The 12,122-nt window shown below is 44.3% G+C and overlaps 1 long non-coding RNA gene across 2 annotated transcripts; it reads right to left on the reverse strand.

Moving 5' to 3' along the window:
* Nucleotides 1–10,563: 10,563 nt before the first annotated feature.
* Nucleotides 10,564–11,766, reverse strand: LOC117897313. 2 transcript variants are annotated; one of them, XR_004649084.1, is made up of 2 exons: nt 11,535–11,766; nt 10,564–11,048 (listed from the first exon to the last, which is right to left on the reverse strand). It is a non-coding gene; the product is annotated as an uncharacterized LOC117897313 (long non-coding RNA). The 2 variants fall into 2 exon arrangements; XR_004649083.1 differs by having other exon boundaries at nt 11,241–11,766.
* Between the last annotated feature and the right edge of the window lie 356 nt (nt 11,767–12,122).

The raw sequence follows: 12,122 nt of genomic DNA on the forward strand, positions 1-12,122 counted from the left end.
GAGGGAGCGAGAAGTACATAGAGTATATAGAGAAAAACAGGAAGAGAGAGTGAGCGAGGCGAGGCGAGTGTTTGTGAGTGTGTGTTTATGTTTGATAAAATGCGATATGGGCACATTCCCAGTGAAACTCCCCTCGCGAGCTGCCTGCCAGCCTGCCCTGCCTCGACAACTTTGAGGCTGTTGAGCGAGCGAAGCGGGCAGAAGTCTCAAAGAGCGGGAGAACCATCGAGAATAAGTCTCGCACACAGAGAGGGAGAGACAGAAAGAGAAAGAGGGAGAGGTAGGCTGTGTGTGAGCGAGCCAGAGAAAGGGAGAACGTGTCTCAACGCGCGCGAGCAACATTGAGCAGGCGCGCCACTCTCTGCACACGACGACGGATATGTATGCACGTGTGAGTGTGTGCCTTCCCCCACTCCGACCCCTTTGAGGCGCAACATAAATGAGCTTAACGTATTTTTGCTGTCGGTGTAGCACCAACACAGTCAGAGAACAGAAAACCAGAGACTGAGAGATTCGGAGAGGAGATCCCCCACACACTCACATAAGGCGAGAGGCACGATAGAGTGTCAACTTTTCAGACTTGAAGTCAAGGCAATAAAAACCAAGTAATTGAAAAACAGACACAGGGCGAAATAGATAGAGACACATGAAGAAAAGAGCTATAGAGTGGGGGCCACAACATATCTCCAATATTAGATGCCGGCCTGGCCTTCGAAAAGGAGGGACTCCCTCTCTCTCTCTCATTGAAGTCTGGCTCCGTCTCTGTTTCTGGAGCCAGCATCAATTTGGGGGGCGCGTTGACGACGAACGCAAGACACTTATGATTAATGTTCTGGCAAAATTGAAAATATATTTTTAACCCCACAACCAAACATCAACGAGCACGACACAAGCAGAAACAGAACGGAAATGAGGAAGTCTTCGTATGGTTTATGTTCTGCCAAAAAGAGTTGGGGTGTGGTAGAACGGGGTACGGCACGGCAAGGAGTTGGGCACCGATCATCGTTTTGGAGCATGCTCACAACATACGGGGCCGATCACAAGCATTGAGATTAGTTTTGGAGTCGTATCTGGCTGAGCGGGATGTGGGAGGAGGCGGAGGCCCATGTGTTGTGTACCATTTCCAGAGGAAGTTCGAGTTGTTGTAGTTGAAATTCGTGGAACAGCGCAATTGTATACAGGAGAATAGGGTTTTTTTTGGGCGAAGAAAGAGTTTTGGGGTATAGGGAGTTGAGGAGGATGTTGTGGAGAAGGAAAGGAGACTTAGGAGGATGTAGACTTCACGGGCGCATCTGAATAGGAATAGAGCTGAAAAGAGTTGAGAGTTTGGTGGCCAAAAATTGAGAGAATATCGAAATAAATTTTAAAATTTCAACGAAAATAATTTTTTTGGATCGTTCAAGTTATGACCCACGGAAGTATGCAACAGATTTCGAGTACAACTTAAAATCTCAGAAATCTGGCTCATGAAAGTTAATTTTTACGTGTAAAAATATCTTAAAATGTTCCAGAAATGTTTTTTCTGTTAAAGAAAAACATACCAATTGATTTTTAATCATCTTCCATGAAGCTAATTATAGATTCAAGATCAATTATTATTTCCCAGAACGATTTCATGGCATTCGCATTTTGGGCAGGGCCATAAATCTCCCTCGCTCTTCAAATCGAGATCAATGCACGTGCAAATTGAGGATTGGGAAACGTTAAGAAGCATTTATTCCACTGGCAATACGAGAGCAAATTGCGCAGTCGTAGAAAATAAGATAAATGACCTGCCGTCCCTGCCCATAAACGATGCTGTCACTTGGCCGAAACCAAAGACCAACACTGGCAAGTGTGTGTGAGTGTGTGCCAAGAAATGTATTTTCCCAAAGTCACCTTTGGAAAGAAACGGTGCCCAAGTAATAATAATAATAAAGTAGACAGCAAACTACGACAGACGAAGAAAGAGTATTGTAAAAGTAAACACGCCAGGATATCAAGTGTACACTGCCCGTCTCCGACTCCGACTCCGACACGACTCGACACGACTCGGATTGGATCGGATAGTGAAGAGCATGAGTTATGTTCGACTGTGGAGAGACCCAGACTCATGCGAAAGATCTCCAGTTTCTGCACTTGCACTGCCATGCCATCTGAAATTGCAGGCATTGTGCGACCGATAGATAGCCCAGTCGCAGTTCCAGTCCCCTACCCCAACCCGGACCCAGGCAGAGTCAGTGCCAGGGGCCAGCCGAAGGAGAGTATCGTGGGAATGGCCATTGTGACCAAAAAATGAGAGGAAAATTGTCTGTGGGCTTTGTCGAACGGTTCAAGTGTCGCCAATGTACTTGTTGTTGCCCGTTTCTGTTCGTGTTTTCTTAGACAAATGTTTCCAATTCTCGTTGTTGCTGTTTTCCCATTTTCTTCCCACTGGCCACAAAGAAAGTGCATGTAGTAGTACGCGTTTACCATGCGTCCCTGCATCAGAGGCAGCGGAGATCCTCAAGTGGTCAGCGCTGGGAAAAGACAATCAGAGACAGTCTAATTTGTGCGCGGGCCACTTGAGCCAGAGAAAGAAAGGAGACGGTGCGAGCATCTATCTATAGACAAAAGTGAAAGAGTAGTCGGGCCCAGTTGTGGTCCTTTCCATGTCCATGTCCTGCCTATGTCCTGCCCAGAGGCAGATGCATTTGGCGTGCGTGGGAGTCAATTTCTGTTAGGGCCAATATGGGCATGATGATGACGCAAGGGACAACAATTTGAACATTAAATGCAGGTTCTCACGGGTAAGAGTAAGGTGTCATTTTTTTGGAGAAAGGAGCAGGAACAGGGAAGTCTATTCTCATCATGAATTACCGATGTATACAAATTTGAAGAAAGATATTTTATCTGCAATGATTGTGTGATTTTCTGATATATTAATAGATTTTGCAAATAATTTTGCCACATTTTTGTACTTCTTCATGTTTGGGTATATCTACATAAATATATAATTTTTTAGATGTCTTTCCCATTCTTCCCATGCACATGCTATTCCGAAAAAGTACTCAATTAATACTTAACACGTCAACCTGTTGGATAGCGCGAGATTTGAGTCTAATTTATGATGCCTAGGTGACATTTATGACCATTTACACCGACTCTTCCGGTCAGGAACGCCAAACGATACTGACTGACCGAGAGAGAGGGAGAGGCAGAGCGGGACAGATCACCAAATATCGTAAATCAATGAAATCCCAATCAAATATCTGCTATATACTTAGCACAAAGGTACAAAATCCAACGACAGATACGGCGGTAGAGATTGCATGAATGAACCGTCGAGGCAATGAAGGAAATCAAACGAAATGAAAGTAAAGAATTTCAATTTGGACATGGATATGCAACAATGTTGCCAAGTAAGTCTGTGCAAACATTTGAAAGTTTGTTGCCTCTGCTATTTGTACAGAGATAAATGCTGTTTCGTTTCGATAACGCAAGGCATGTTGGAGGAGCTCTCAGCTCTGGTTCCGTCCCAGAGAGCCGGGTCGATAGGGCATCTCGCATGATGGCCTGTTGCACAGATAAAGTCGGAGGCAGCAACAAAACTGAGAGAAATTCGTTGTGTCTGGTGTTTGCCATTGCAAGAAATCATTTCTTTCACTCTCTCTCTCTATGGGTCTTTCGGCTGTGAGGTCTCGATAAAGACTCTGTTCAACTGCCAAGCGGTGTTTGTTTGATAAGCAAATAAGCAGATACTGAGATATCGTCACAGATGCAGCCACAGATACAGATATGGCCACATTTGGTTGCGAAGATACGAACCAGAAGTGTGCAAACATATTTGAACTCAGTTAAAAGCGCGTAAAAAGTCGATAAATGTCACTTATCTGTTTGTGGCAAGTCAATAAACAGTCAATGGGTCTGCGGGGGAGGAGTGTGGGGCAGGGGCAGGCCCAGAGGCAGAGGCAGTGTGGGTAGCGAAACTGCCTCTGCGGGTTGTGCAAAACGGAAACCGTCTATAAAAAATAATAAAGAATTAGCGCCAGCTGCACTTGGAGTGACGTCATGGCAGATATCGCATGCATACATACATTCGTATACACCCTCTCTTCCCCTTGGCATCACACACCCCCCTCTGGAAACCGACCCGCATATTCATATGCACAAACATATGTATGCGCCACGCCACTGATAAACAAAGTTTTTATGAATGAATGAAACTGATTTTTGATTGCTTTCGTCTCCGATCCTTCGTTATTGTTGCGCGCTTATCAATGGAACGTGGAGCCCCAACATTTCGCCTGCAATCTGAGTGATACTTTCGGATGGTTGGCGGCGGCACGCTGCACAAAGTTCTTTTGAAGCGATCCTGACCTTGAATGCCGCCTCTACCCCGGGATATAAAAAAGAACACATAAGACAGTCACATACTATGCATGATACTCTGGAGTGCAAATAATGTGGAGGCAAAACATATGTACATATGTATGTCATTTGTGCGAATGTATCTCAGCCAGCGTATCTCAAGGGTGTCCGAGTGTGTTTGTGTGTGTTTGCATTTTGGTGGCAGTTCGGGGAGCGAGAGAGAATCATATTATATCTTACTACGGAAATGTCGGCTACGTGCTCAATGTGGAATTGTGCAAAAACGTACCCATGCCCCTCTGCTCCTACTCCCCGTGACTTTGGCCAACCGATTCGCTACAATTTCAGTCAGAAATTCATGCAGACACATATGTATCATCTAAGCACATATACAAATACGACTGCGAATATGGGTATGAGTGTGCTACCTTCATGTGTGCATATTATTTGTATATATTTAATTTTATTTGATTTATTTGGCTTTCTTGTTCTTTTTCCTTTCAATATTTACCATAACTGGCGCGTGCTTTGGGTTTTGAATGAAGCAAAATATGTTTATAGTTGAGAAAGAGTGCTCCAATTCAACCATCGCGATCATGCCATGAAATATACCCTACATTTACAGGTTTTGGGGAATGCAGGTGAAGGTATATAGAATCGCAAGTAATGGCTACATTCCATGTTTTGAATGAAATATAAATATATTCACTAGTTTATTTAATAAATTTACATTTTCAAAGCTCTAGGGAAGACTCAAAGTTTCCTAAATGAAATACATTTTGGTTTGTGGCCTTAGGGACCCGCTTCCCGCTTTTCAGGGTATCAAGAATTTCTTATCACAGCTGACTCTCTTAGCTAACATGCATTGACATATGTATGTACATGAATATGTATGTTCATAAAAGTATTCTGCTCAGTTTGCATATGTTAATACCCTTACAACGCGCAAGGTTCCGATCCGCAGTTCTTGTTTTTCTACTTGAAACTAAATTGAATTTTAAACAGTTTTTCTTCAAAGTAAGAGTATCCCCGGTGTTGCCTCACCAAAAGCTAGACCTCATATCTCACCCAGCTGCGTTTTTATGCCGACATACGTAGCGTATCGTATCAAAACAGTTATATGATAAAAACGGAGAAATACTTATGAAAAATTCTTAGAAATTACCCAATGAATCCATAAATAGCTGAGGGCACAACCACATTCCGGGCATAGTCAGGTTTTATCATTGTCGGGTCATCTCTCAATGGGATTTCATTTGTGGCCACTCCCAGCCATTGACCAGAATCATTTATTGAATGGTCTTGAGAGGCACTCTCGTTCCTGGAACGCATTTAGGTGACACAGTCGGCGACGGTGGACTCGCGGCCACTTCAAACTGTTCGAGTCTCCCTCCCGCCTGGCTTTCAAGCACTCGAGAGAGATTTTATTATACGAGCAGCGTCGGTGACAATGGCCTGGATGCTGGAAATTATGCCGAGCACGGCTCGAACAAAAGTGTTAAAATTGCGTAGAGAAATTGTTTAGAAAATATGAATTACAAGCCTCTCCCAGCGAGCCCAGACCAGCGCCCTGAAGAGTTGAAAGAGAGAGTCACCTGCCGCGCTCCGCAAGGGGTTTTCCCTGCAGCTCTTCTCCGCTGTGGTGTTGCTCCGGTTATGCAAGCCATTGTAACAGGTTTCCTGACATTGACTTTGTCTTCCCTCCGCTGTGTTTTTTAAGTGTCTGCTGTAAAAAATCATCTTTCTGGTTCGCGCCAATCCTTGAACTAGGTGTTAAACAAACAGCAGCCCGACCTGAAGCTGTGCGGAAGTTGGTTGAAAATGGCAAACCATAACTGAAGTGAATAGCATTAAAGGGGGGTGTGATTCAAAGGGAACATAATACTTTATGGGAAGTGCCTACTGTTTAATTTAGGAGAATCATACATGGTTTGTTTCTTACAGGAGTCTCTCGTGGTTAGTCGTCTTCCTTTAATGTTGTGCTGCTCTTAAGATTCTTCAACTGTGATCCTCTAGACAGTGATTTCAGTTGTTTTCCACTTGAGTGTTCTTTGGTGTGTAAAGGTTAAACTATGATCGTCTGGAGAGTAGTTGTGTTCCCTTTTGATCTGAGGAATTCTAAGATTTCTTGTATATCAGAGATTGGTTCCATTTCTACCTATGTACTTCCATCCACAAGGACCATCCAATATCAATGTTTATACAATTAGTAATTTAATGTTTCTTTTTGATCAAAATTTGTTTGATATTTCATGGCTAAAAGAAAGTTTTCTCTGACCTTTCGATTGTGCAATCTCCGGCCATTCATTTAAAGTCTAACAAAAGGCATTTAAAAACCTATTTCATTCAATTAATAACAATAAAATTACACTAAAATTGCAACAACACCACACACCCACCACCAACAATAACGAAGACTACAAAGGACACCAAGAAATGGACTACAAAGGACATTGTCAAGGCACTTGCCACTGAGGGCTGAATGCCGCCGCCGCGCTATTCAAAATACCTCGTAATTCTGTTTCGGATCGGCTGGGTTCATTCAGGAGTGTCGCATTCGGAGTATTAGTTAGATATATTGTAAAATGCCCATGTGACAATGGGCGTGGCAATACGCACTCGACTCTGACTGCCAGAGAGACATTGCACGTGCGTGAGCCGAACAATTGTCCGGCAACATGCAATTGTGTCATGTACTGATCTCCTTTCTGTCCTGCCGCTGCAATTGCACTGTCCTCTGTCCACTGTCCACTGTCCAGTCTATTTGGAATCAGCGATGTGAAAATGTCTCAAGACGTGATTTTTATGTAGTTTTTCCCGTATTCTTTTTAGCGTTGAACAACCTGTAGAGGTGCATTGTTTGGCCAGTTCATTAGTGGCCTGGATTGGCCCCGGGTGTGTTCATACTGGTGCATGGCCATCAGTTTCAGGACACGTACAAGACGACCTGACTGTGTGTTTGCCGCCAAAAAGTGGTGCCTCCAGGGCAAAGGATTCTACTGGGAAGCTTTGCCGCCTCAGCTGCGGTCGATTGCCTCTTTTTTTTTTGCTTTTTGCTGGTTAGGATTGGTGTTTCAACCATTAAACTAATTTATCACCAATATATGCCAACATCCCAAAGGATGGATGGCATGGAATAGGAAAGGAAAGGATAGGAGAGGATAGGAAAGGCCACCCCTTGTCGCCTTGCCGCGGTGGGAATGCTCGCTTGTGCCGTCTCTAGGATACCTCCACTGAGGTTGATGACGATCGCTGTCGGTTGTTGGGCTTTTGTGTCTGTTTACCATAATGAAAACATTTTCAAATATTTTATGCAAAGTTGTTGCTGCACGGCAAGCCCCTGACATGACCTTTGCTGAACCCCAACGCGTCCCGGCGTATCCCGTCGTGTTCCTCGTCGATGTCCTGTCCTGTATGGGAATTGCAGTTGCCACCTCGGATATACCCATACCGGTTCGTAATTTGCAATCTGAACTAGTTTCCTTCGCTTCGTTTCCTTGGATGGCCTGTCATTATGTAGATTTTCTAGACCAGAACTACCTACTACATAGACGCACGCAAGTACGAAGTTCCCCCCCAACATGGATTGATGGTTAGAGCGAGAGAAGTCTTTCAGCTATTACTTGTTCTTCAGGGGGTCATCAGAGAGCATAGAGATTTTCTCACAGGAAATTCGTTAAAACGTTGGAAACCTTTACGGCCGCCTGCCCCTAATAAACCTTGAAAGCACAAAGAGAACCAGATAACGATCCAAAAATACAGCAACAAATGTATCCATCAGAATGAGAAAAAAGGTAACAAAGCCGCAAAGTAATTTGGCTTGTGAAAATCGAGGCTGATCCATTTGCAGGACCATTCCAGATTCCCGGCTTCTACTCCTACGCGGGGACCACTCCTCCTCCGAGCTGACTGACTGACTGACTGTTGGGTTGACTGTCTAAGCCGCAGGTACAAAATGATTAACTTCAATGCCGCTGAAGATACTATTTCTACCGCAATTAGGATCTTGGGATCCTGTTCGGCCCTGGCATCCTAATAAAAAGCAAATTGAATCAGGAACTAGTGCAGCGAGAGGACAGGTCCACAATCCAAGGACCAAAGATCGGGCATCGTGAATCGGGAATCGGAGTATTGAGGGGCTGTTACAGCTGATAATGGCAAAGAATTGCGTCGTCACAGGTTCACAGCGACAGAGCGACAGAGAATGAGGGAGAGCTGGAGGAGATTGCCGAATCAAACCGACATTACACTCGAGGGGGGCAAAAAGGTAGAACAATTTTTTAACATCAAACGAATAAAGGTCATGCACGCACACACAGGCGCTCAGATACCCTCACACACTTCGTGGTAGAAAGGAGCTCGTGATTTGTTGCAAGATTTCTGTGTAAATGGCATAAAAAAACGGCTCGAAAAACAAGGCGACAAGCCGTGGGATCGCTCTGGATGATGTGGATGTGGCTCTCTGGATTGTTGTTAATGGCCCCAGACCTGTTCACGTCCACAGCCACAGCAACATCCACATCCATGATCACAATGCTGGACAATTAACACACAGCGGCAACAGCAGAATTGGAGGCACATCCTTGGGAATGTCGAGCAAAACAGAGGCTAAAGAAATCAAGGCCTACAATATTTTTTTCTCTCTTCTTATGAATTGTTCATATTTTGTGCCTCATTCAAAAGGCCAATGCCGCCGTCTCTGCCATCATCAGCTGATCTGTTGCGGGGGGGAATTCCAGATTCCAGTATCCAGAATCGAGAATTTCCTGGGATTAATTATGTTGACAGGTTCCAAGCAATTGAAGTGCCCCCATCCGCCCGCCAAAGATTAGGGTCTAAAATGTGATCTGAAATTGGAATTAACTTTTTCAATGATTTCTTTATTCTTTCCTTCTCTCAGTATTTTCGGTTTTGACTCTTCCCGGAATCTTTGGTAAATCCTTTGGGGGATCCGTTTGATTCCCGTAGAGTCAGAGATCACAAACCTTTTTTCATTGCATAAATTGCAATTTTCCCAGCCTGGGAAAGTGTGTTTTTCCCACTTGTTCATTTTGCAAAAGGAAATGATTTGGCCAAAAATTTGAGTACAAATATTTTCATTGGAAATTTAATAAATATTTGATAAATTCATGAAATCAAATGTGAAAAAGAAAACCCCGTCAAGGTCGGTCCCCCGAGTGTGAGGCTATGAATGAAAATTTGTGTAACGGTTGAAGGGCGAAAAATACGGAGAGTTACCGTAGTAACTGAGTTCGATTCATAAAAATTTGCTGCCACCAGATCGTGGGCAAATGAAAAGACCCAAAAGGTGACAGGGCTCAAAGCAAAAACTCAGCTGGAATGCGTTTTGCCTCTGGTTGAATGTCGCCTCAGGTGACAAATTGCAAAGGCTTGCGTTGCAGCACAGACACAGACACAGTCCGCAGGGCAGGTTGCCACAGTCCGCAGTGCAGGATTCAGCTCAGTCAATGACGCGGCAGGTTCCGTGGGCCAGACCAAAAGAATGTGCCATTTCGCACCTCCATAAAAACGTGTCCCAAATGGCTTTCCCCTCCCTTCATCACTGTCCATCAAGGGCAACGGCGACCTTCGCTTTGGTTCGCTTTTTGGCTCGGACTTGGACCCTGTTCTGCTTGCATAATGCTTGACTGCTGCTTCTGAGAGTTACATGTGGGCTCTAATGTGCGATTTGCCGGGCAATCTGCATACGGCGGAAGGGTAAAGGCGAGCAGGATGTGAGAAACGCTGAGCCATGAGATAGATTTTCACACAATGTTTACCCAACGCGATTTGGCGCGCAAAAATTACTGGGCTGGATGTTATTACCGAACATCATGCCTTTCAGCATGTCACGTGTGTTTGCCTGTGCCAGTGGCTGAGGAATGTGTGTACCACCCAGGTTACATAAACCCATAGACACTTGTCCCGAACCTTAATAGACTTGTTGGCAAGGCCGCAAAAATTCCTTCCTTCTCACGCCTCGACTGCATCCTGAATCCGGCTTGGGTTCCTTCATTTTTTCCAGCTAAAAACGCGGCAATCTTTCAGATATATTTATTGTACATGTGCACCGTCCCCATACGTCCGTACGTACACTTCATTCATGCAATTCCTGGCTCATTCATGCTCTCCCTCAACAATACACTCGACAGCAGCATAATAAGGACACAACTAGCAAATCTCTACAAGCACTTCAGGAACAATAAGGAGCCGCGTCCCAAGCAAATTTCTTTTTTTATCCTCAAAGGACATTCAATGTTCTCACGTTTATTTCACTCATTTTCGGTTCCTTCTTTGGGTGTTTTTATTTTATTTTTTTGCCTCTTTCGGCTCTTTTTTTTAATGTTGGCCTAAACCTCAAGTGACCGAGGGTTTGATGAGGTTGATGATCAGAGAATTTGCAAAAAAGAGCCCGAGCGAAAACGGATACTCGACCACTCCACACAGTCAGAGGCGCAGGGGTGGGTGTTCGCATCCTCATCATCCGCTGATCATCCCGGATATAGTTCAATATTTTTTTGCGAAGTTCAGTGCGGTCCTGTGATGTGCGGTACGGGATGGTTCGGGTCGGTTCCTTTAAGGTGCAATTTTCATAGAATTTCTCAAAGACATAATCAGCAGATAATGCTGTTGATTATCTCAGGAATTTTGGGAATCTCTATTCAGCGCTGGCGCTGCTCCTCCTTCCGCTTCATATTTCCTACGCTGTGTGCGGCGGCCTGCCAAAAAATGAGAAGTGAGAATTTATGAGGTTTTGTCGGTTAAAGGAAGGGGGGGCAATTTCCCTGGAAAGACAGTGGAGCTGTGCGGTAACTGTGGGAAAACTCGCTGCATTTTCCTCCTTGACTTTGGCGTTTCCAATGAATACCGGACGGAACATTATCAGAGATGTTGTTGTTGTTGTCGCTCACCTTTCTCATTGTTTAGACAAACAGAATTTAATTTGATTACAAATCAGAGAAGGAGACGGACACGACATTTGCATTGACAACTTTTCCCAGCAACCCCAAAGCCCGCATCCCTCTAGTCACACACTTCCACACTGGTTGGTTGGCTGCTTGGCTGCTTGGATGGTCAGTTGGAAGTTGCAGCCGAAAACAATTTATGCAGTTGATAAGCACGTTTCGGCATTTCAAAATCTGTGTCATTGTCGCTCTTGATGAAGATGAATGATGTAATAATTCCGTCATAAAAATTACGCATACTCAGCAAATGGATTTGAGTTGTGTCTGCACAGCACAGCAGAGCACAGCAGAACACTCGGATCTCTGTTCTATCTGTGGTTCTAGCTCTTATATCTTCAGGGTTGGTCTAGCTTTTGAGCGGACGAAAGCGGACCGGACCAAATCAAAGCTAAGAATCCTCGGGCCAGCTGCCAGCTCAACAAGTTTCCAGAAAAACTGCATGCTGTGTGTGTGCTCGTATATACATTTTCATTTAGAACTGGTTTACTCTGCTTAACCCCATCATATCCATTTACATTTATCGCATTTTCCTAAAAACCAAAAAGCAGCTTTGATGTTGCCTTCCAAAACTACAAAAAAACAACAACCAAAACGCTTCGTCTGTCAGATGGAGAGAAAATCCATTAGCATGCTCAGCCAGGCAAATCCATCGTAAGCCATTCCTTAAAAATGAAATGAAGAAAAAAAAGATGAAATACTTAAATCTCTGTTTGCCTTGACCCTGTCTCCACTCACAGAGCGAACACACACAGAGACTCGAACACACAGACACACAGATCGTGCATCCTTTTTTTTATGTATTGGATACTTGTTTTATGTCTTCTTTGG

Source organism: Drosophila subobscura, chromosome O (genome assembly GCF_008121235.1).
Source record: "Drosophila subobscura isolate 14011-0131.10 chromosome O, UCBerk_Dsub_1.0, whole genome shotgun sequence".
Classification (NCBI taxonomy): Eukaryota; Metazoa; Arthropoda; class Insecta; order Diptera; family Drosophilidae; genus Drosophila; species Drosophila subobscura.